Raw genomic sequence first — 24,670 nt, 5'->3', positions numbered from 1 at the left:
ATGGTTTAATGAAGATCCACACACACAATTACAACACCACCCTCTCTGATACTAATTGTGGTTCTGCAAAGAAAAGGGGAGAACCTAGGCTATAGCACAGTATGGGAAAAATATGCCTACAAACTAAACAGGCTATGTGGACCCAAACAAACAACAGAGCAATGTAGAAATATCTACAAATTATAAAACATAATAAGCATGAGCGATCTACAACCGAAAATAGCCTAGCACCACAGACAAATGCTAACAAATGCTAATCGCTAATATGCATGCTAAATAGTAATGCATTCCGGATGACAATGCTAATGCTAACGCTAGCGGGAGTACGCGAGCTAGCTAGCTACCAAGTTTAACACAAATGGTACATATTTACAACAGACACTGTTTAGCTCCAAACAACAAGACATCAGGATTTTGGGACTTACATTTAGCTGCACCTTCAATAAAACATCAGAAAGAAAAGCAATTTGTTCTAAGGAGGTAGAATAAGAGAAGAGAAAAATTGGTTGTCATCAGAATGGAAACTGCAGACTGTCTGAGGCCCTGGCTGGTCAGGTATTATGCTAAGTCCCGGGGGAAAGGCTGCTGATTGGCTGATACAATTATGATGATTGGCGTGACCTTATTTCAATAAGAAAACCAAAAGAAAGTTGGGGTTTTGGAAAGGAGATGAGCTGTCCGTTTTTACAGTGTGCATGTGTCTGTGTGTGTCATACCCTCATCACAAAGATATTGTGTACACTAAAGGTGTATCATGTACACTTGTGTATGTCATGTGTGCCAGGTGTTGGTGGAGTTCTCACCCTCAAAAGCGGTCCCAGGGGAGGAGAACACCCTGCAGCTCTCGGCCCAGCCCGGCTCCCTCTGTGGCCTCAGCACTGTGGACAAGAGTGTTCACATCATGGAGCCAGGGAAGAGGCTGGATGCTGACAAGGTAACAGAGCTCACTGAAGTGAATGTCAACGGTCATACCACCATATAAACAGCTTTTGTGGTGCTGGGAATACAAACAGCTTCAGGGGAATAAGAAGTGACTACAGCAGACTTGGAGTGGGTCTGTTCACAGTGGGCCAATGGGTGTGCTTTCATCAACTGGAAAGCATATCCCTATTGGTACTTAAAGTGGCAATATGTAACTTTTTGGGCGACCTGAATTCAACCAAATTCACATAGAAATGTGAGTAATAGATCTGCTTGAAAGCAAGTCTAAGAAGCAGTGTATCTGTTCTATGTGTGCTATTTCTATGGTCCCCGTTCTTAAGTTTTGTTTTTGCATCTTTTACTTTTGGGTTTGTACACCATCTTCAAACAGCTGAAACAACAATATTCATGGTTTTGGAAAATATATTTCACAGCGGTTTAGATAGTACAATGATTCTCTACACTATACTAGGCTATTTTGTCACATAAACTGAAATTAGGTGAACTATTTGAGTTTTAGCAACCAGGAAATGGAGGAGCGATTTCTGCATAGTGTGACTTTAATAAGTTCCTATTCTGGGTTGTGTTCATCAGGGCACGGAAAGCATTTTAAAAACGTTTAGCAATGGAAAATGAAATTAGACAAGTCTAAGTAGTCACTGCCTTCTGTTTGGTGCCCAATGAACAAGGTCATTTCACGTCTCCTTATTATCCCATTCCAGATATTTGATTTGTTACCAGTCAAGGAGACAACATACATTCCCTACGAGCTTGAAGATCCAGTAGCATGTTTACGTGTAAGACCAAGGAGATATGTAATGCCATACCCAGATGGACAAACTGAGGAGAAAAAGGAACCTTATTAAGTTTTTCAGGCACCTTCTGCCTTGTTTTCTCTTAACTTGAAGCCTCTTTTCCTCTCTCTCGTAAGAATCATTTACCAAACTGTTACCGTGCATTCATCTTCTTAAATTATACATTGCTAAAATAGCCTGTTTGAGGCAACAACAAAAAAACATAGAATAGAAAAATAAAACTGAGACAATCATTAATATTGAGCTCTCTTGTTTGTGATTCTTACATTTCTAGAAACTGGGACTGAAGCTGGCAACTAATCTGGTTCTAAGAGTACCTTCCTGCCTAAGTTATAAGGGGAACCAGTACCATTGATCCTATGGTGAGATGTCCTCCTTAACACCGCTTACTCTCGTCATTGCCAGAAGTCTTTGTTGAATCTTGGAAAATGTATGGTTTTTGTTATTCTAACATAGCCTGGTTAAACCAGTCTGAACGCTGCATGCATCACCAGTGAGCGCAGCATTCGGTCTGGTTTGACCAGGCTGATTCTAACACGAGAATAATGACTGTTTTGTTTTAGTAATACCCTACAGATACTACTCCCACACTGTAGAAATGGACAGCCTTGAAACGGGTGCATCAGGTCAGGGATTTGCAGTGGTTCAAGCTGGATTACTCGATGCCGGACATGGTGCCGCTCCACCTCCGCCACCCATAGAGACGGTCCGTACGTTCTTCCCTGAGACATGGATATGGGATCTTGTGGAAGTTGGGTAAGAGCACTGCACAGTGAGGCTGTTGCCTTATAGATGGGTTGACTGACAACGTCACAAAAATAATGCGCGCGCATCATTGAGGCAGAAGGCTGTGTGATCTTATGATTCTGAACGGTCAGATAGTTAGCAACAATGACAAGAAGCTGCCATGTGGAGAATAGTCGGTGGCTCGTTTCAGCTCGTAGTATCTTATTATTGATACCATGGCTTGTTTTGAGGTGTTTTGACTCATGTCATGTCTATGCTAATATGCCAAAAATTCGCTAGCTAGCTAACCAGCAACTGTAATGATTTATTTGAGAAACAACAAGTGCTCATTGTGCAAATGTATTTATGTTTTCAATAAGCATTTGGAGGCAAAATATAGTTAACTTGTCAACAATCTAAGCCAACCCCGTCTGTTTTGCCCCATAGTTGCGTACCTGTCAGTTTTGTTGCTAAACAACCAACCCACCTATATCAAACATACATTAGTGGTCTAGATTAGGAACCTGTACCTCATTAAACTGCATTACAGAGTAGGGGAGAGTGGTGTATAATTGATAAATGTTTTACATTCAGCATCACTCTGTCAAGGGAAAGATAGTATTCTTTCTAACAAAGATATCGACATATATTTCAGGATGTTGTGTATCCCTGGAAATAATCATAATTCATGTAAACATTACAGTATTGAAAACATAGCTCGTCCCAAAGAATTGGTCTCTTGGCACAAGGGGTAAGTTAAGCTGCCTACACATTTCTGTATTGAATGAAATATTACCACTACCTTTTTAAAACCATAGCTAGGTTTCCATCTGATTGGCGACAGATTTTCATGCAAATATTTTCTACAATCCGCATAAAAACAATATGCGTATTTTCCCACCGGAGATATTTCCATCAAATTGACTATATGATGAGATTGTAATGGACAAAAGAGCGAGGTTCTTTTTATTTGTCAAATGACAGCCAAGCATCGATCATCATGTCACCAGAATAAAACCCTCAATATTTATTTAATCTGAAGCCTAATAAACTGCATGTTCTCCCGGCGAGTTGTAGTGGGAGGACCACACAACATGTCATCGCGTGATTCCAAGTTTACTTAGATATGATGGTTATTATATCAATATTTGCCCATAAAAGTGTTTCCACCACCATTTCTCGCATAATTTATTTTACTGACACAAAAAGGTCCCACCTTGTCTAGCGTATTTTTTTTGTCGACAATTGGAAATTTTTACAGACAAATGTTCTGTTTCCTTCAGGCCTGTCATGACATTTTTTATCAAACATACTTTACGCGCGCAAAAAGGTTGAATGGAAACCTGGTTCATGTCTATCTCTATTTCCCAAACACAATTCAACACAATCACAATCACTTTTTTGTCTTTTAATCGTTTTAAGCAGAATTTAACACAGGCTTAACACCTAACAAATGCTTTAAACTTTTTTTAAACACTTTTAACATAAGCCTGACCTGTTGTTACAGTGGCTTTCGAAAGTATTCACCCCCATTGGCATTTTTCATTTTTTGTTGCCTTACAACCTGGAATCAAAATTGATTTTGGGGGGGTTTGTATCCTTTGATTTACACAACATGCCTACCACTTTGAAGATGCAAAATATTTTTTGGGGTGAGACAAACAAGAAATAAGACAAAAAAACTGAAAACTTGAGCGTGCGTAACTATTCACCCTGGATTGAGGTCTGGGCTTTGACTAGGCCATTCCAAGACATTTAAATGTTTCCCGTTAAACCACTCAAGTGTTGCTTTAGCAGTATGCTTAGGGTCATTGTCCTGCTGGAAGGTGAACCTCTGTCCCAGTCTCAAATCTCTGGAAGACTGAAACAGGTTTCCCTCAAGAATGTCCCTGTATTTAGCGCCTCCATCATTCCTTCAATTCTGACCAGTTTCCCAGTCCCTGCCGATGAAAAACATCCCCACAGCATGATGCTGCCACCACCATGTTTCACTGTGGGGATGGTGTTCTCGGGGTGATGAGAGGTGTTGGGTTTGCGCCAGACATAGCTTTTTCCTTGATGGCTAAAAAGCTCAATTCTTGTCTCATCTGACCAGAGTACCTTCTTCCATATGTCTGGGGAGTCTCCCACATGCGTTTTTTTCTTTAAGCAATGGCTTTTTTCTGGCCACTCTTCCGTAAAGCCCAGCTCTGTGTAGTGTATGGCTTAAAGTGGTCCTATGGACAGATACTCCAATCTCCACTGTGCAGCTTTGCAGCTCCTTCAGGGTTATCTTTGGTCTCTTTGTTGCCTCTCTGATTAATGCCCTCCTTGCCTGGTCCGTGAGTTTTGGTGGGCGGCCCTCTCTTGGCAGGTTTGTTGTGGTGCCATATTCTTTCAATTTTCTAATAATGGATTTAATGGTGCTCCGTGAGATACTCAACGTTTCTGATAGTTTTTTACAACCCAACCCTGATCTGTACTTCTCCACAACTTTGTCCCTGACCTGTTTGGAGAGCACCTTGGTCTTCATGGTGCCGCTTGCTTGGTGGTGCCACTTGCTTAGTGGTGTTGCAGACTCTGGGGCCTTTCAGAACAGGTGTATATATACTGAGATCATGTGACAGATCATGTGACACTTAGATTGCACACAGGTGGACTTTATTTAACTAATTATGTGACTTCTGAAGGTAATTGGTTGCACCAGATCTTATTTAGGGGCTTCATAGCAAAGGGGGTGAATGCATATGCACGCACCTGTCACGACTTCCGCCGAGGCTGCCTCCACTCCTTGTTCGGACAGGTTTTGGCGTTCGTCGTCACCGGCTTACTAGCTACTGCCGATCCTATTCTCATCACTCCACTTGTCATGTCTTGTCTTGTCAATCACACACACCTGGTGCTCATTCCCCTAATTAGTATGTGTAAAAGTGCTCCCTCTGTTCCCCTTGTCTTTGTGAGTGATTGTATTTGTGAGAGCGAGTAGCTCGGTTGAGCTACTCTTCCATTTGTTATTGCCAAGGTGGAATATTTCCCTTGTGATAGTTTCGTTTTGACGCTGGGTTCGTTTTATTTATATAAACGGAATAAACTCTGTACTTCGGTGTTTTACCTCCTGCGCCTGACTCCTTCATTCACACCTCGTCACAGAATCACTCACCTGATCTGATATGGAGTCAGCAGGAGAAGACCGCATGTCTGGAGTTGTGGCAAGGGTCCAGGAGCATTCCTCGATGCTGGCCAGCTTGGGGGAAGCGATGGATTGGGTTCTTCAGGTAGTACAACGCCTGGAGAAGAGAGGACCCGATCTATCGAGACCAGCTGGTCAACCGGATCCAGCCACCAACACCCCAGCCCCTGGAGGTATCCAGATATCCCGGCCACCGGCGTTTGATGGGATAGCAGTGCGATGTAAGGGATTTCTGCTCCAACTAGAGATATATTTCTCCAGCATCAGGCCGGCGCCACTGGAGTGGGAGAAGGTATCTGTCCTCGTTTCCTGCCTTTGTGGGAGAGCCCTGGAGTGGGCCAACGCGGTGTGGAACGAGGGAGCTGCCGCATTGGAGGACTACAGGGAGTCTGCTCGCCTCTTTCGGACCGTTTTCAATCACCCGCCTGAGGCGGGGACAAGGACCACACAGGACTACGCGCTGGAGTTCCGGACGCTGGCGGCGGGGTCCTGGTGGAACGAGCGGGCCCTGATCGGCCATTTACAGTGCCACCTAAGGGAGGACGTCCGACGGGAGCTAGCCTGCCGTGATGCCATGCTATCGTTCTCCCAACTGGTGGACATGGCCATCCGGCTGGACAATCTGCTAGCAGCCAGAGGACGTCCTGGTAGGGATCTGCCCGTTCCCACTCCGGACGTCTCTGACCCCGAGCAGATGGAGCTGGGGGGAGCCGCCGGTCGAGAGAGCGCAGGAGGACAGCGACAGTGCCACTCTGGTGGCACGAAGGGACAATCCACCTCACGTCGCAGTAAACGTTCCTTTGGGTCTGGAGGCGGTAGGCAGGGTACTCACGCATCACCCCAGGTAACGAACACCCAAACTTGTTCAGGGCCCTTTGCGGCGCACTGTACCTTATCTATCTCCTTTCCCGATCACCTGGTAGTTTCCCAGTGTAAGGCGCTAGTCGATTCAGGCGCAGCTGGGAACTTTATGGACAGGGCATTTGCACGCCATCAAGGCATTTCATTGGTTCCCCTATCCATTCCACTCCCCATCAGAGCACTTGATAGTCGACCATTAGGGTCCGGGTTGGTTAAGGAGGTTACTGTACCAGTCACCATGATTACACAGGAGACGCATGTTGAGCATATCACTTTTTTGATTATTGAGTCTCCTGCTTACCCTGTAGTCTTAGGTATTGCGTGGTTAGCCCTTCACAACCCCAATTTTTCATGGCCGCAGAGGGTTCTTACGGGGTGGTGAGTGTCCGGGTAGGTATCTAGGTGTTTCCGTTGGTGCGACCACGGTGGAAAGTCCAGACGGTACCCCCACCGTGTGCATTCCCCCCGAATACCATGATCTGGCGCTTGCGTTTTTCAAGACGCAATTGACTAAATTACCACCTCATCAGGAGGGGGATTGCACGATAAACCTTCGGGTAGATGTTGTACCTCCCAGGAATCATGTGTATCCCCTGTCGCAGGCTGAAACGGAGGCTATGGAAACATACGTCACCGAGTCCCTGCGCCAGGGGTATAAACGTCCCTCCACTTCACCTGCTTCCTCGAGTTTCTTCTTTGCGAAGAAGAAAGATGGCGGTTTACGCCCGTGCATTGATTATCGACCACTGAATAAGGTGACGGTACGATTTAGTTATCCTCTTCCCCTCATTCCTTCAGTGATTGAGTCAATGCATGGGGCCCGTTTTTTCACGAAATTAGACCTCAGGAGTGCCTACAACCTGGTGCGTATTCGGGAAGGGGATGAGTGGAAAACAGCATTCAGCACAACCTCGAGGCATTATGAATACCTGGTGATGCCCTAAGAGAAGTGTGAGTTTTTCCAGCAGTCAATCTCCTTCCTCGGATACCGCATTACTACCACAGGTGTGGAGATGGAGGGAGATCGCATTTCAGCCGTGTGTAATTGGCCGACTCCAACCACGGTGAAGGAGGTGCAGCGCTTCCTTGGCTTTGCCAACTACTATCGGAGGTTTATTCGGGGCTTTGGCAAGGTTGCAGCTCCCATTAACTCCTTGTTGAAGGGTGGGCCGTCCCGGCTCCGCTGGTCTGCTGAGGCTGATTTGGCCTTCAGTAGATTGCGTGGTCTGTTCACCTCAGCCCCGGTACTGGCTCACCCCGATTCATCACTACCGTTCGTAGTGGAGGTGGATGCGTCCGAGGTAGGGATAGGCGCTGTCTTATCCCAGCACTCGGGTTTGATTTCACACTCTCATAAATTCCGGGTACGAAGAACGTGAAGGCAGACGCACTGTCTCGGCTGTATGACACAGAGGAGAGGCCCAGAGACAACACCCCCATACTCCCGGCCTCATGCATTGTGGCGCTGGTAGTATGGGCGATGGACGCATATATAGTGCAGGCATTACGCACAGATCCATCTCAACTGCAGTGTCCAGCTGGGCTGCAGTACGTGCCTGCGCTTATCCGTGATCGTATGATCTACTGGGCACACACGGCACCCTCCTCTGGTCATCCAGGTATCGGTCGTACAATGCGCTGCCTGACCGAGAAGTACTGGTGGCCTTCCTTGGCTAAGGACGTGAGGGTGTATGTTTCCTCCTGCTCATTGTGCAACCAGAGTAAGGCACCTAGGCACCTCCCAGCGGGTAAGCTACAACCTTTACCAGTTCCACAACGACCATGGTCTCAACTTAGTATTGATTTTCTTACTGATCTTCCCCTCTCCCAAGGTAACACCACTATCCTGGTTGTTGTGGATCTCTTTTCGAAGTCCTGCCACCTCCTTCGTCTGCCCTGTCTTCCCACGGCCCTACAAACTGCGGAGGCTCTGTTTACGGAGGCTCTGTTTACTCACGTCTTCTGGCACTACGGGGTACCAGAGGATATAGTATCCGACCGAGGTCCCCAGTTCACGTCTAGAATCTGTAAGGCGTTCATGGAACGTCTGGGGGTCTCACTCAGCCTGACCTCTGGATTTCACCCCGAGAGTAATGGGCCGGTGGAAAGGGTGAATCAAGATGTGGGTAGGTACCTGCGGACCTACTATCAGGACCGACCGGGGGAGTGGTCGTGTTCCTGCCATGGGCAGAATACGCTCAGAACTCTCTCCGCCACTCCTCCACTAACCTAACACCCTTCCAATGTGTTTTGGGTTACCAACCGCTCCTGGCACCGTGGCACCAGAGCCAGACCGATGCTCCTGCGGTGGATGACTGGTTTCGGTGCGCGGAGGAGACTTGGGACGCTTCCCACATTCGCCTCCAGCGCGCCGTGCATCGTCAGAAGGCGAACGCTGACCGCCACCGCAGGGAGGCCCCGGGGGATCAGGTCTGGCTCTCGACCCGGAATATACCCCTCTGTCTGCCCTGCTGGAAGCTGAGCCCGCGGTTTGTGGGGCCGTTTAAAGTCCTGAGGAGGATAAACGAGGTTACATACAGGTTGTTACTCCCCCCTGATTACCGTATTAACCCCTCGTTTCATGTGTCCCTCTTCAGGCCAGTTGTAGCTGGTCCGCTCCAGGAGTCTGAGGTACGGGAGGTTCCTCCACCTCCTCTGGACATCGAGGGGGCCCCGGCGTAATCGGTCCATTCCATACTGGATTCGAGGCATCGGGTGGGGGGCCTTCAATATCTTGTAAAGTGGGAGGGGTACGGTCCGGAGGAACGGTGTTGGGTCCCAAGGAGGGACATCCTCGAACCCTCCCTGTTGAGGGATTTCCACCGTCACCATCCGACTCGCCCTGCTCCGCGTCCTCCTGGCCGTCCCCGAGGCCGGGGTCGGCGCACTGCTGGAGCCGCGCGTCAAGGAGGGGGTACTGTCACGACTTCCGCCGAGGCTGCCTCCCCTCCTTGTTCGGGCAGGTTTCGGCGTTCGTCGTCACTGGCTTACTAGCTACTGCCGATCCCATTCTCATCAATCCACTTGTCATGTCTTGTCTTGTCAATCACACACACCTGGTGCTCATTCCCCTAATTAGTATGTGTATAAGTGTTCCCTCTGATCCCCTTGTCTTTGTGAGTGATTGTATTTGTGAGAGCGAGTAGCTCGGTTGAGCTACTCTTCCATTTGTTATTGCCAAGGTGGAATTTTTTGAAACAAGTAATTTTTTTCATTTCACTTCACCAATTTGGTCTATTTTGTGTATGTCCATTACATGAAATCCAAATAAAAATCAATTTAAATTACAGGTTGTAATGCAACAAAATAGGAAAAACGCCAAGGGGGATGAATACTTTTGCAAGGCACTGTACGTCATATCCCAGCGATAATGCCTTGCATTAAGCCTGGGCAGGGTTGGGCGGATTACTTGAAAAATGTAATCCGTTACTGATTACAGTTACATGAAAAATAAAGTAATCAGGAATGTAATGGATTACTCAAAATGATTAATGTAATCCGATTGCATTTTATTACTTTTGGATTACTGTCACTTCTAACACCAGACATTTTAAAACATTTAAAAACATTAATCTAATTCAGCATTTTTTCATTTAGAAACATGAGTATTTCCAAATTGGGGACTAGTGTGCTATCTATTCTATGTGTAAGAGCATAGTCACATGGCTCCATACTAAAATGTTCAGTTGGTGGCACCAGCTAATGATTTGGTTGCACCACATTTACAGTGGGGTCACACAATATAAAAAATGTGTAGCCTCAGCGTCTTATAAAGTAATTCAAAGTATTTAATTAACAAGTGTACTAGACTACTAAAATGTTATGATTCAAGAACCAGTGATTGTCATGTATGTGGGGTTTGACAATTAGGCAATTGTTATTATTTTACTATAAAAATATTTTTCCAGAATTTTCTGATGTTTTTGTTCAATAGATATTCATTTGTCTACATATTTTTTGGCACTAATATCACATAGGCTAATTCATTTGGGGCTAATTCACCACCTGAGGAAGTGGTTAGCTAGATCGCTAACTAAATATAGGCTATAACTGATAGTTAGCCGTCTTATTGATATCTAACAGTAAGTGTAATGTATAGGCCTATGCACCCACTTTGAATGGCCTATGCACCCACCTATTTAATATTGCTTTTTGTTCAATAATTGATACAATACAGACCAGAAATCTGTGACCCTTATCTCTTGAACAGCAACAATAGTGGTTGCTTTCAATACTGTGTTTTTCCCGAAACTGCACTGCTTCAAAGCAGCAAGCAGGAACTCTGCAGTCCAGAGGACTGTCTGATTGACCAGTGGGCCAGGTGTAAATGTTTTGGAAGCCTTACCTTCAACAGAAGCCATCCATCCTTGATGGGTGATCAGCAGAACAATAACATCTCTGAGAGCATGTTAGAAATCTTGATGGCGTGCTAAATGACAGCAATGATGACAGAGTTTTATCAAATGTTCCTATTGATATTAGATTAAGTAATCCTGAATGTAATCAGCTGTTTTTAAGAATGTAGCATTCTTACAATGTTCATTCTTGTAATCAGATTACATAATCCCTGTTTTTAGCACAGACCTTATTTTTGTTTATCCAAAAACCCTACAAAAACTCCATTCATTTTCCCATAGGCTTTGTCCAACGAACCATTGAGGAGTTAGTGCCTACATAAATACACCATTACTATTGCTCTCTATTGGCTTAACCATTGGCTTAACTTACCCCAAGGCAAATATTTGGACTATATTAGCCCACACAGGTACAACGATACACGTTCATGCTAGGTTTAGGACCTCAAATTGAAGTTTATAGAGACCCCAAATGATGCATAGAACAATTTGAATTATCTACTTTGGTTTAGATACAAGGATCATGAAACCTCTAACACAATAAATTAATTTGACTTGGTGAAAATCTTTTTTTTTTACCTAACTTGCTTACCACTTTTTCCATGTGGGTTCTTCCTTTACAGGCTCCATGAAATGATGACCTCTTCCAAAATATTTGGTCAAATTATGAATTTTGTGTATGGTTTTCTAGAGACAAGTGTGGCTCAATTTTCCTATTTTCACTTAGTGGCTTTCTGTTTGAACTCTGACCTCTGTACAGGGAATCTGGAACAGCATACATGCCCCTTACAGTCCCAGACACCATCACCACCTGGGAGACAGAGGCATTCTGCCTGGCCCCTGGTGGCTTCGGTCTGGCTCCTCCGGTGGAGATCACTGTCTTCCAGCCCTTCTTCCTAGAGTTCACCCTGCCCTACTCCATCATCCGTGGAGAGCACTTTGAGCTGAAGGCCACTGTGTTCAACTACAGTTTATCTAGTCAGTCAACTACCTGTCCAAGTGCATCATGGTACGGTACTGCATCATGATCGTTTCTTGAGTTGTTTCTTAAGTTGTTTAAAATCTTGTGTTTTGTTTTGTTGCAGTTTATCTAGTCAGTGTTTATTTTTTTTTAAATGTAGATCCAGGGTATCATTCTTGGGTTTTCCATGTTTTGTTTAAATTGTTCCTATTTGGCAGGTTTCTGTGACTCCGGCTCACTCCTTAGACTACACTCTCACACCCTTGAATGATGTCCAGTACTCATCATGCTTGTGTGCCAATGGACAAAAGACCTTCAGTTGGACAATGGCACCATCTGTCCTGGGTAAGTCATCAGTCTTCAACCGTTCAAACAGCAGAATGGATGTCAACCTGAGTTGTGTACTCTCAGTCACCGTATTGGATGTTGTGTAACCTGTGCTGCACTCTGTCTGTCAATGTGTGTGTAGGGGATTTGAACGTGTCCGTTAGTGCAGAGGATGTCCAGTCCCACGCTGCATGTGACAATGAAATTGTGAACGTACCAGAGAGAGGACGCATCGACACAGTCACACATAGCCTGCTGGTGAAGGTATGTAGTCTACTGCTGTGGTGAAACTTACTGCTGTACAGATACCATCTAGTGTAACTGCCTTTGACTGAAAATAATCTCCTCTCCTCTCAGGCGGAGGGAACAGAGAAGACCGACACCTACAACTGGTTGCTATGTCCAACTAGTCAGTAATGCATGAACTTTGAATGTTCAATGTAGTGAACTGAATTGTATTAATGTGATGACTGTTATTTATTGAATCAACTAACTATGTTTAATTGTCACTCGATTAAATTAATCATGTAACAATTAACTCATTAGGATTTGGGGCACCACGGAAGAAGTTGTTAATAGAGTTACCATCTCCCGAATGTAACTCTAAAATATACATATGTTTTATATCGATAACAGTCACTTATTAATCATTACCTCATATCAGTCTCATTCTGAACGTCGCATAATCCTTGGATCCGCAAGAACCCCAACCTTACTTATGAGTCAGCAATACACAAATTTGCTTAATTATTTATTTACTAGCTAACTAAATAATAACACAGAGTACATACATACTTAATACATGAGAAAAGGTCCCTAGCGGACAAACAACAGCATGACTGCTTGGTTATCAAAGGAAAGGGGGGGTAGATAAAGAAGGCGGGAGAGAGGGACAAAGAGAGTCAAACTTATCGTATAACATTTAGAAACTACGCTCCACATTAATCCGAATACTTAGCACCCTAACCACCGCACATTCTGAGAAAAATTAATGAATGTATTTACGTGTCTGTCTTTGTTTGTCGTCTCTCTGTAGAAACCAATCACTCCTATGGGGAAGGTGTTGATGAGAGCCACAGATCCACGCTTTCTGATCTAAATGTACATTTTGTTACCAAGGCTTTTTATCCTTGGGTCAAAAGGGGGTGTTCCATCACGCCAACACAATGTCTGTGCTCCCTTGGGGCGTGGTTACTGACTGGGCAAAAGTTTATATGAAAAACAATTATCGCATTAGAAGACTAAAATCACATTCCTATCTTCACCAAAATACTCTCATCTTTAATCATATATTTTATACAACATTTGGGTGTAAACTTGATAGATAGAATGTGTAAATTTTCCGAGTTACAGTTATTTATTGATACCATCCTTAATGACATCACAAAATAATAAACAATATGACATCATTGTTCTTTAGGACCCCACTGACCATTCTTAACATTCGGATGATAGAAATAATGTTCCATTGTTAGCTGATCTGAGGCCTTTGGATCCTCAGCCAGGAGAGTCATGACATCACTTTGGTTGAACTGATCATCTCCATTCATCTTATCATCTGTGTCCATAGGAGAAGCTCTGACAGAGGATGTGGAACTGCAACTCCCCAAGAATGTGGTGGATGGATCTGATCGAATGTCCCTCTCAGTCCTGGGTAAAATAAACCATTGTATTGTTTAGAGAGGCGTAGTGAATTTAGATAGGCATAGTGGTGGGAAAAGCAACCCTTCTCCAGTGATAACGCTGCTGTTTGCTATAGAGGACAGTCTTACGGAAGTCCCATGTTTCTCTGTAGGGGAAATCCTGGGTCGGGCCCTCAAGAACCTGGATGGACTGTTGCAGATGCCATATGGGTGTGGAGAGCAGAATATGGCCCTCCTAGCCCCCAATATCTACATCCTGGAGTACCTGAGGAACACAGAGCAGCTCACTCCAGCAATTCGAGACAAGGCTACCAAGTTCCTCACTAGTGGTAAGAGAGTCCCACAAAATATGGATCGTATTGATTAGACACCAAACGGAAGAAAACAGGGCTGGATTTGTCCAATAAGAGCCCCTTTGTTTGTTTTCCATTGAATAATTAAAAAAAAAGTTTCACCACAGTGTGCCCTAATGACTACGACCCTGCTATCATGTAAATTATAGCGCTCCAGCATAGATGACATCACAGTGTCTTATCAACAGAGCATCACTGACCCAACACATGTAGGGACTTCCAGATGTTTCCCCACTGAAATCATTTGATCAGAGAATATTGAGGCTGCATCCCAAATGGCACCCCAAGGGTTGGGGAGTAACTGATTACAGTTTTGGACAGGCAACTAGTAACTGTAACGGATTACCTTTAGAAAGTAATCTACCCAACCCTGCCTATTCCCTAAATAGCGCACTAATTTTTTCCTGGCAAAAGTTGTGTACTTTATAGGGAATAGGGTGCCATTTGGGGCACACGGTCAGTGACTATAAAAAACACATGGTCTCTTTGTTGTTCACTCTAAAAACACGCCGACAGGTTACCAAAGGCAGCTGAACTACAAGCATTTTGATGGTGCATACAGCACATTTGGACAAGGCTCGGGCAACACTTGGTGAGTATTGTGTTTTTCACCTACTGGTAAACACATTATAACTGTGTCTGTTTCAATTAAGTATTGACCAATCAAATGGCATTGTCTCTGACAGAGACCATGGATGTGACATAAGTTAAAATAAGCTGTCATTGCATGTAATGTCAAGCTCTAAGTCATGTTTATGACAACCTTATGTGGGTATTATGACGGGACATTCAAATCAAGTTCTCTTTCCTCAGGCTGACTGCTTTTGTCTTGAGATCCTTTGGCAAAGCACAGTCTTTCATCTATATTGACCCGGCAAAAATTGAGCAAGCCAAGACTTGGTTAGAACGTCGACAAGGCAAACATGGCTGTTTCATCAGATTGGGGAAACTCTTTAATAACAGAATGAAGGTATTTATATTGATAATAAACTGATTAGAAGATGTAGTTGTATGTCTCGTCAGACCAGCCATAAAATAGTGAATGATGATTTCAACAGAATTGTATCAGGCTAAATACAGTTTATACACGTTTTAGTATTTTGACATTGTTTTGTAGGGTGGGGTGACAGATGAAGTCACACTGACGGCCTACATCACTGCTTCAATGCTGGAGCTCAACATGTCAGTGTCGGTGTCACACCCTGGCTCTGGGACTCATTATGTTGAGCCAGGGTGTGTGCATTCTATGTGTTCATGTTCTATGTTGGGTGTCTAGGTTGTCGATGTCTATGTTTGTATTGAGTGACTCCCAATCGGAGGTAACGAGTGTCAGCTGTCGGCTCGTTATCTCTGATTGGGAGCCATATTTAAACTGTGTGTCTTCACCTTGTGTTTGTGGGTTTTTGTTCCGTGACGGTATGTTTAACCGTGGACTTCATGAATCGTGTTTTGTTTTGGTTTTCGTGCTTTAATTAAATAAAGTCATGTTTATTTCACACGCTGCGCCTTGGTCTACTACTCCTTACCCAGACGATCGTGACAGAAAAAACCCACCAAAAAAGGACCAAGCAGCGTGTCCAGGAGCAAGGAGACTGGACATGGGAGGAAGCGCCGGGTAAGGAGATCGAGAGGCTGGCGATGGCCCAGGTGGGCAAATCGTGGTCCTGGGAGGACATGCTCGGGGGCAAGGGACCTTGGGGGAGGATCAAGGCCCTGGCGAGAGAGGAGCAACGGCGTCAGCAGGGCCATCGTCGGAAGGACGAGAGGCAACCCCAAAAAGTTTTTTGGGGGGGGCACATGGCTTGGGCGGCTGGGCAGCAGGAGGCTGCCACAGGGAGACGTGGAGAGAAGGCAACCGGATTACGGGAGCCATTGGCGAGTAGAGGGAGGGAAGTAGTGGAGGCACGGCGTGAGAGACTGAGGTGTGTTACCAGTCCGGTCCGGCCCGTTCCTGATCCCCGGTTAAGGCCAGTGGTGTGTGTTCCCAGTATGGACCGGCCTGTTCCTACTCCACGCACCAAGTCCACGGTGTGCGTCGCCAGCCCAGCCCGGCCTGTTCCTGCTCCACGCACAAAGCCTAAGGTGTGCGTCGACAGCCCTGTCCGGCCTGTTCCTGCTCCACGTACCAGACCTACGGTGTGCGTCGCCAGCCCAGCCCGGCCTGTTCCTGCTCCACGCACTAGACCTACGGTGTGCGTCGCCAGCCCGACCCGGCCTGTTCCTGCCACCCGCACCAAACCTACGGTGCGCGTCGCCAGCCCGGTCCGGCCTGTTCCTGCCACCCGCACCAAGTCTACGGTGCGCGTCGCCAGCCCGGTCCGGCCTGTTCCTGCCACCCGCACCAAGTCTACGGTGCGCGTCGCCAGCCCGACCCGGCCTGTTCCTGCCACCCGCACCAAGTCTACGGTGCGCGTCGCCAGCCCGACCCGGCCTGTTCCTGCCACTCGCACCAAACCTACGGTGCGCGTCGCCAGCCCGGTCCGGCCTGTTCCTGCCACTCGCACCAAACCTACGGTGCGCGTCGCCAGCCCGGTCCGGCCTGTTCCTGCCACCCGCACCAAGTCTACGGTGCGCGTCGCCAGCCCGACCCGGCCTGTTCCTGCCACTCGCACCAAACCTACGGTGCGCGTCGCCAGCCCGGTCCGGCCTGTTCCTGCCACTCGCACTAAGCCAGGGGTGCGAGAAGTCAGCCTGGTAAGGCCCGTTCCTCCTCCACGCACAAAGCCAGGGGTGCGAGAAGTCAGCCTGGTAAGGCCCGTTCCTCCTCCACGCACAAAGCCAGGGGTGCGAGAAGTCAGCCTGGTAAGGCCCGTTCCTCCTCCACGCACAAAGCCAGGGGTGCGAGTCGTCAGCCTGGTAAGGCCCGTTCCTCCTCCACGCACAAAGCCCGGGGTGCGAGTCGTCAGCCTGGTAAGGCCCGTTCCTCCTCCACGCACCAAGCCTACGGGGTGCGTCGTCAGCCCTGTCCGGCTCGTTCCTGCTCTCCGCACCAAGTCTGTGGTGCGCGTCGCCAGCCCATTCCGGTCCATTCCTGTTCCACGCACCAAGCCAGGGGCGCGTGTCGTCAGTCCGGCTCCGGCCAGCGGGGCTAGACAGGACCAGGGGTACTATGGGGGGTGTATCGGAGGGTGGTGGTCAAGGCCGGAGCCAGAACCGCCACCGAGGAGGTATGCCCGCCCAGCCCTCCCCTGTTTGGGGTTTTTGAGGCGCGGTCGCAGTCCGCGCCTTTAGGGGGGGGTACTGTCACACCCTGGCTCTGGGACTCATTATGTTGAGCCAGGGTGTGTGCATTCTATGTGTTCATGTTCTATGTTGGGTGTCTAGGTTGTCGATGTCTATGTTTGTATTGAGTGACTCCCAATCGGAGGTAACGAGTGTCAGCTGTCGGCTCGTTATCTCTGATTGGGAGCCATATTTAAACTGTGTGTCTTCACCTTGTGTTTGTGGGTTTTTGTTCCGTGACGGTATGTTTAACCGTGGACTTCATGAATCGTGTTTTGTTTTGGTTTTCGTGCTTTAATTAAATAAAGTCATGTTTATTTCACACGCTGCGCCTTGGTCTACTACTCCTTACCCAGACGATCGTGACAGTCGGTAAGTAGCATCTCCACATAACCATTGTTTCTCACTACAACAATGTCCATTACAGGCAACTGAATTAGCCTCCTATATGAAGACTGTTGTGTACCTCTTACATCAACTGTCATCTACAATGTAATGAGTTGTGTATTGTGTATTTAAAATTCACAGTTAAATAATGTTTTTCTCTCAAAGTAGCCTATGCAATAAGTATAAGAATATGTTACCATAAGCAGATCTAAATGGTATTGTGCTGTTAAAACTGAGTAGGCTTAGTTACTACTGTAAACTGAAAAACTAGAAGTGCTTCAGCATGAATGTCTGTAGCCTAGTCCCAGATCTGTTTGTATTGTCATGCAAGTATCTTTCCAAGATGGCGTAGCAGTGCGGACGTGTTTTTTTCTGTGTCCTAGTGTAAATAGCCCGTTTTTTGTCTATTTTGTATATATCTCTCAATTTTACTTTTCATTCTTTAACTAAATATACTTTCCTGCAACCCGCCTCACCCAACGTGGAAAGGATTCTATTATTTCTTTATATCTTTTATCAAGAACCTTAAGCTCAAACTAGTCTAGCTGCAACCGAATGGCTACATGCTATTAGCCACCGCTAGCGTCTTCACCATCGTCCGTGGCCTGCACTACCCACCAGCCAGCTCTAGCTCTAGCCTGGACAATTCGTCGGCCAGTCTGCACAGCGTGCTATCGACCCAGAGCATATCGGACTTTCTGCCGGAATCACTGGACCCTAGCGGTGGATCATCGAAACCAGCTAGCTGCAACCTGTTGTTGGCTAATTACCATTGCCCCTTAGCAAGCACCAGTTAGCCTTGAGCTAGCCTCGAGCCAGGCCCATCTCCCGGCTATCTACCTCTCTGTCAACCGGATGGGACCTCCTAGTGTTGACACTGATCCCCGCCGATCCAACACGACTGGTTTGCCGACGAAATCGTCTGATGTGGTTTCAACAGGCTTCCTGTTACGATGTCGACCACGAAGATCCATCTGCTAGCCCCGGCCCGCTAGCACACGCAAACTACAACTGTGCTTCCTGCTCGCTGTGCTGAAGCACCAATTTGAACTGCTCTCGGACTCACATATTGCTGTTCACTGGACCTTATGATCACTCAGCTGCACAGCTGATGCCTGCTGGACTGTTCCTTTACACGGTACCCTGTCCTGTTAATTCTGTTTAGCCTCAGTCTCAGCCCAAAATGTATCGCCATTACCAGTTGTTGTCTTAGCTCTCTCTAATAACACCTGTGATTGCTTTATGCCTCTCTCCCATGTCAATATGCCTTGCCTATTGCTGTTTGGGTTAGTTCTTATTATACAATTTCACTGTAGAACCCCAAATCCCTCTCAAACTGCCTCAAATAGTTCCTTTGTTCCACCCCCCATACACGCCGAGACCGGCTCAATCGGTGCCTCCAGTGATGCTATCTCTTTCATTGTTACGCAACGCTTAGGTTTACCTCAACTGTACTCATATCCTTCCAAATCCTTTTCTGTACATAATGCCCTGAATCTTTTCTACAACGCCCGGAAATCTGCCCCCTTTATTCTCTGTACCCAACGCACTAGAAGACCAGTTCTTAAAGCCTTTAGTCGTATCCTTATTCTACTCCTCCTCTGTTCTTCTGGTGATGTAGAGGTTAACCCAGGCCCTTCAGCCCCAAGTATCACTCCTACTCACCAGGAGCTATCATTTGTTGACTTCTGTAACCGTAAAAGCCTTGGTTTTCTGCACGTAAATATCAGAAGCCTCCTTCCTAAGTTTGAGTTATTCACTGCGTTAGCACACTCCGCCAACCTTTGATGTTCTAGCAGTGTCTGAATCCTGGCTTAGGAAGGCCACCAATAATTCTGAAATGTCCATCCCCAACTATAACATTTTCTGTCTAGATAGAACTGCCAAAGGGGGTGGAGTTGCAATCTACTGTAGAGAGCCTGCAGAGCTCTATCATACTATCCAGGTCTGTGCCCAAACAGTTTGAGGTTCTACTTCTAAAAATCCACCTTTCCAGAAATAGGTTTCTCACTGTTGCCGCTTGCTACAGACCCCCCTCAGCCCCCAGCTGTGCCCTGGACACCATATGTGAATTGATTGCCCCCCATTTATCCTCAGAGTTCGTACTGCTTGGTGACCTAAATTGGGATATGCTTAACACCCCGGCCATCCTACAATCCAAACTAGATGCCCTCAATCTCACACAAATTATCAACAAACCTACCAGGTACAACCCTAAATCCGTAAACATGGGTACCCTCATAGATATCACCCTGACTAGCTTACCCTCTAAATACACCTCCGCTGTCTTCAACCAGGATCTCAGCGATCACTGCCTTATTGCCTGCGTCCGTAACGGGTCTGCGGTCAAACGACCACCCCTCATCATGGTCAAACGCTCCCTAAAACACTTCAGCGAGCAGGCCTTCCTAATTGACCTGGCCCAGGTATCCTGGATGGATATAGATCTCATTCCGTCAGTAGAGGATGCCTGGTTGTTCTTTAAAAGTAATTTCCTCTCGATCTTAAATAAACATGCCCCATTCAAAAAATACAGAACTAAGAACAGATATAGCCCCTGGTTCTCCTCAGACTTGACTGCCCTTGACCAGCACAAAAACATCCTGTGGCGTAATGCATTAGCATCAAATAGCCCCCGCGATATGCAACTTTCAGGGAAGTTAGGAACCAATATACACAAGCAGTTAGGAAAGCAAAGGCTAACTTTTTCAAACAGAAATTTGCATCCTGTAGCACTAACTCCAAAAAGTTTTGGGACACTGTAAAGTCCATGGAGAATAAGAGCACTTCCTCCCAGTTGCCCACTGCACTGAGGCTAGGAAACACTATCACCACCGATAATCGAGAATTTCAACAAGCATTTTGCTACGGCTGGCCATGCTTTCCACCTGGCTACCACTACCCCGGCCACCAGCTCTACACCCTCCGCTGCAACTTGCCCATGCTCCCCCGCTTCTCCTTCACACAAATTCACACAGCTGATGTTCTGAAAGAGCTGCAAAATCTGGACCCCTACAAATCATCTGGGCTAGACAATCTGGACCCTTTCTTTCTAAAACTAGCCGCCGAAATTGTCGCAACCCCTATTACTAGCCTGTTCAACCTCTCTTTCGTAACGTCTTTGATCCCCAGAGATTGGAAAGCTGCCGCGGTCATCCCCCTCTTCAAAGGGGGTGACACTCTAGATCCAAACTGTTACAGACCTATATCCATCCTGCCCTGCCTTTCGAAAGTTTTTGAAAGCCAAGTTAACAAACAGATCACCGACCATTTCGAATCCCACCGTACCTTCTCCGCTATGCAATCCGGTTTCCGAGCTGGTCATGGGTGCACTTCAGCCATGCTCAAGGTCCTAAATGATATTATAACCGCGATCGATAATAGACAGTACTGTGCAGCCGTCTTCATCGACCTGGCCAATTTCTCAAATGACTGCCTCGCCTGTGTCACACCCTGGCTCTGGGACTCATTATGTTGAGCCAGGGTGTGTTCATTCTATGTTTTCTGTTTCTATGTTGGTAGTTCTGTTGTGTTTATTTCTAGGTTGGTCTGTGTGACTCCCAATCAGAGGCAACGAGTGTCAGCTGTTTGCTGGTTGTCTCTGATTGGGAGCCATATTTAACTGTCTGTGTTTCACTTTGGGTTTGTGGGTTTTTGTTCCGTGTTCGGTCAGTGTTATCGTTGGACGTCACGAGTCGTTTCTTGTTTTGTATATTTAACTTTAACTAATTAAAGTCATGTTTGTTTCACACGCTGCGCCTTGGTCTCCCTCATTAGACGATCGTGACAGAAAAACCCACCATGCAACGACCAAGCAGCGTGTCCAGGGGCAGCCCTTGGGGTGGACATGGGAGGAAGCGCCGGGAAAGGCCCTGGCGAAAGAGGAGCAGCGTGTCCAGGAGCAGGCAGCCTGGACATGGGATGAGATATTGGACGGTAAAGGGTCCTGGACTTGGGGGGAAATCCTGGCCGGGATGGATCGCCGGCCATGGAGTGAGACAGTGGAGAGGCGCCGTAGAGAGGAGCTACGGCGTGATCAGGGTCGTCGTCGGACGGTCGTGAGGCAACCCCAGAAAATTTTTAGGGGGGGGCACACGGCATGGACGACGGGGCTGACGGAGGAGAAAAGGGGGCGGATCCAGAAGGCCACCAGGCCAGGGGTACACCGCCCTGTACGTCCTGTGCGGATGCCTCACACAGAGTGTGTGAGGGTAGGCATTCAGCCAGGACGGGTGGTGGCCGCTCTTCACTCCAGGCCTCCTATCCGTCTCCACAGCCCGGTTCGGCCTGTCCCTGCTCCACGCACCAAGCCTACGGTGTGCGTCGCCAGCCCGGTCCGGCCTGTCCCTGCTCCACGCACCAAGCCTACGGTGTGCGTCGCCAGCCCAGTCCGGCCTGTCACTGCTCCACGCACCAAGCCTACGGTGTGCGTCGTCAGCCCAGTCCGGCCTGTCCCTGCTCCACGCACCAAGCCTACGGTGTGCGTCGCCAGCCCAGTCCGGCCTGTCCCTGCTCCACGCACCAAGCCTACGGTGTGCGTCGCCAGCCCAGTCCGGCCTGTTCCTGCTCCACGCACCAAGCCTACGGTGTGCGTCGCCAGCCCAGTCCGGCCTGTCCCTGCTCCACGCACCAAGCCTACGGTGTGCGTCGCCAGCCCAGTCCGGCCTGTCCCTGCTCCACGCACCAAGCCTACGGTGTGCGTCGCCAGCCCAGTCCGGCCTGTCCCTGCTCCACGCACCAAGCCTACGGTGTGCGTCGACAGCCCTGCCCGGCCTGTCCCTGCTCCACGCACCAAGCCTACGGTGTGCGTCGACAGCCCAGCCCGGCCTGTCCCTGCTCCACGCACCAAGCCTACGGTGCGCGTCGCCAGCCCGACCCGGCCTGTTCCTGCCACTCGCACCAAACCTACGGTGCGCGTCGCCAGCCCGACCTGGCCTGTTCCTGCCACTCGCACCAAACCTACGGTGCGCGTCGCCAGCCCGGTCCGGCCTGTTCCTGCCACTCGCACCAAACCTACGGTGCGCGTCGCCAGCCCGACCCGGCCTGTTCCTGCCACTCGCACCAAACCTACGGTGCGCGTCGCCAGCCCGGTCCGGCCTGTTCCTGCCACTCGCACTAAGCCAGGGGTGCGAGAAGTCAGCCTGGTAAGGCCCATTCCTCCTCCACGCACCAAGCCAGGGGTGCGAGTCGTCAGCCTGGTAAGGCCCATTCCTCCTCCACGCACCAAGCCAGGGGTGCGCGTCGTCAGCCTGGTAAGGCCCGTTCCTCCTCCACGCACCAAGCCAGGGGTGCGAGTCGACAGCCTGGAAAGGACCGCTCCTGTTAAGTCCAGTCCTGCTCCAGCCGGCGGGGCCAGACTGGACCAGGGGCGCATTGGGGGGTGTATTAAAGGGTGGTGGTCAAGGCCGGAGCCAGAACCACCGCCGAGGAGGTATGCCCGCCCAGCCCTCCCCTGGTTTGTTTAGTTGAGGCGCGGTCGCAGTCCGCGCCTTTAGGGGGGGGTACTGTCACACCCTGGCTCTGGGACTCATTATGTTGAGCCAGGGTGTGTTCATTCTATGTTTTCTGTTTCTATGTTGGTAGTTCTGTTGTGTTTATTTCTAGGTTGGTCTGTGTGACTCCCAATCAGAGGCAACGAGTGTCAGCTGTTTGCTGGTTGTCTCTGATTGGGAGCCATATTTAACTGTCTGTGTTTCACTTTGGGTTTGTGGGTTTTTGTTCCGTGTTCGGTCAGTGTTATCGTTGGACGTCACGAGTCGTTTCTTGTTTTGTATATTTAACTTTAACTAATTAAAGTCATGTTTGTTTCACACGCTGCGCCTTGGTCTACTCCTTACCCAGACGGTCGTGACAGCCTGGTTCACCAATTACTTCTCAGATAGAGTTCAATGTGTCAAATCGGAGGGCCTGTTGTCTGGACCTATGACAGTCTCTATGGGGGTGCCACAGGGTTCAATTCTTGGGCCGACTCTTTTCTCTGTGTATATCAATGATGTCGCTCTTGCTGCTGGTGACTCTCAGATCCACCTCTACGCAGACGACACCATTTTGTATACATCTGGCCCTTCATTGGACACTGTGTTAACAAACCTCCAAAAGAGCTTCAATGCCATACAACACTCCTTCAGTAGCCTCCAACTGCTCTTAAACACTAGTAAAACTAAATGCATGCTCTTCAATCGAACGCTGCTGGCACCCGCCCACCCGACTAGAATCACTACTCTCGACGGGTCTGACCTAGAGTATGTGGACAACTACAAATACCTAGGTGTCTGGTTAGACTGTAAACTCTCCTTTCAGACTCACATTAAGAATCTCCAATCCAAAGTTAAATCTAGAATCGGTTTCCTATTTTGCAAAGAAACCTCCTTCACTCATGCTGCCAAACATGCCCTCGTAAAACTGACTATCCTACCGATCCTTGACTTCGGCGATGTCATTTACAAAATAGCCTCCAACACTCTACTCAGCAAATTGGATGTAGTCTATCACAGTGCCATCCATTTTGTCTCCAAAGCCCCATATACTACCCACCACTGTGACCTGTACGCTCTTGTTGGCTGGTCCTCACTACATATTCGTCGCCAAACCCACTGGCTCCAGGCCATCTATAAATCACTGCTAGGCAAATCCCCGCCTTATCTTAGCTCATTGGTCACCATAGCAACACCCACCCATAGTATGAGCTCCAGCAGGTATATCTCACTGGTCATCCCCAAAGCCAACACCTCCTTTGGCCGCCATTCATTCCAGTTCTCTGCTGCCAATGACTGGAACAAATTGCAAAAATCTCTGAAGCTGGAGACTCTTATCTCCCTCACTAACTTTAAGCATCAGTTGTCAGAGCACCTTACCGATCACTGCACCTGTACACAGCCCATCTGAAATTAGCCCACCCAACTACCTCATCCCCATATTGTTATTTATTTT

The 24,670-nt window shown here is 47.8% G+C and overlaps 1 pseudogene across 1 annotated transcript in view; it reads left to right on the top strand.

The window, feature by feature from the left end:
- The window catches only part of LOC311105472 (alpha-2-macroglobulin-like), a 41,374-nt pseudogene that overhangs the window by 12,689 nt on the left and 4,015 nt on the right, over window positions 1–24,670 (top strand). Inside the window, exons 5-17 of the transcript in view lie at window positions 785–934; window positions 1,644–1,796; window positions 2,011–2,081; window positions 2,313–2,492; window positions 11,608–11,856; window positions 12,027–12,153; window positions 12,278–12,399; window positions 12,493–12,544; window positions 13,706–13,789; window positions 13,931–14,107; window positions 14,648–14,723; window positions 14,945–15,101; window positions 15,249–15,323. The product of the transcript in view is annotated as an alpha-2-macroglobulin-like (transcript). The remainder of the gene's footprint in view (window positions 1–784; window positions 935–1,643; window positions 1,797–2,010; window positions 2,082–2,312; window positions 2,493–11,607; window positions 11,857–12,026; window positions 12,154–12,277; window positions 12,400–12,492; window positions 12,545–13,705; window positions 13,790–13,930; window positions 14,108–14,647; window positions 14,724–14,944; window positions 15,102–15,248; window positions 15,324–24,670) is intronic.

The sequence above is a fragment of the Coregonus lavaretus genome (assembly GCF_964263955.1).
Source record: "Coregonus lavaretus genome assembly, chromosome: 30".
NCBI lineage: Eukaryota > Metazoa > Chordata > Actinopteri > Salmoniformes > Salmonidae > Coregonus > Coregonus lavaretus.
This window is presented reverse-complemented; position numbering and strand designations above follow the sequence as displayed.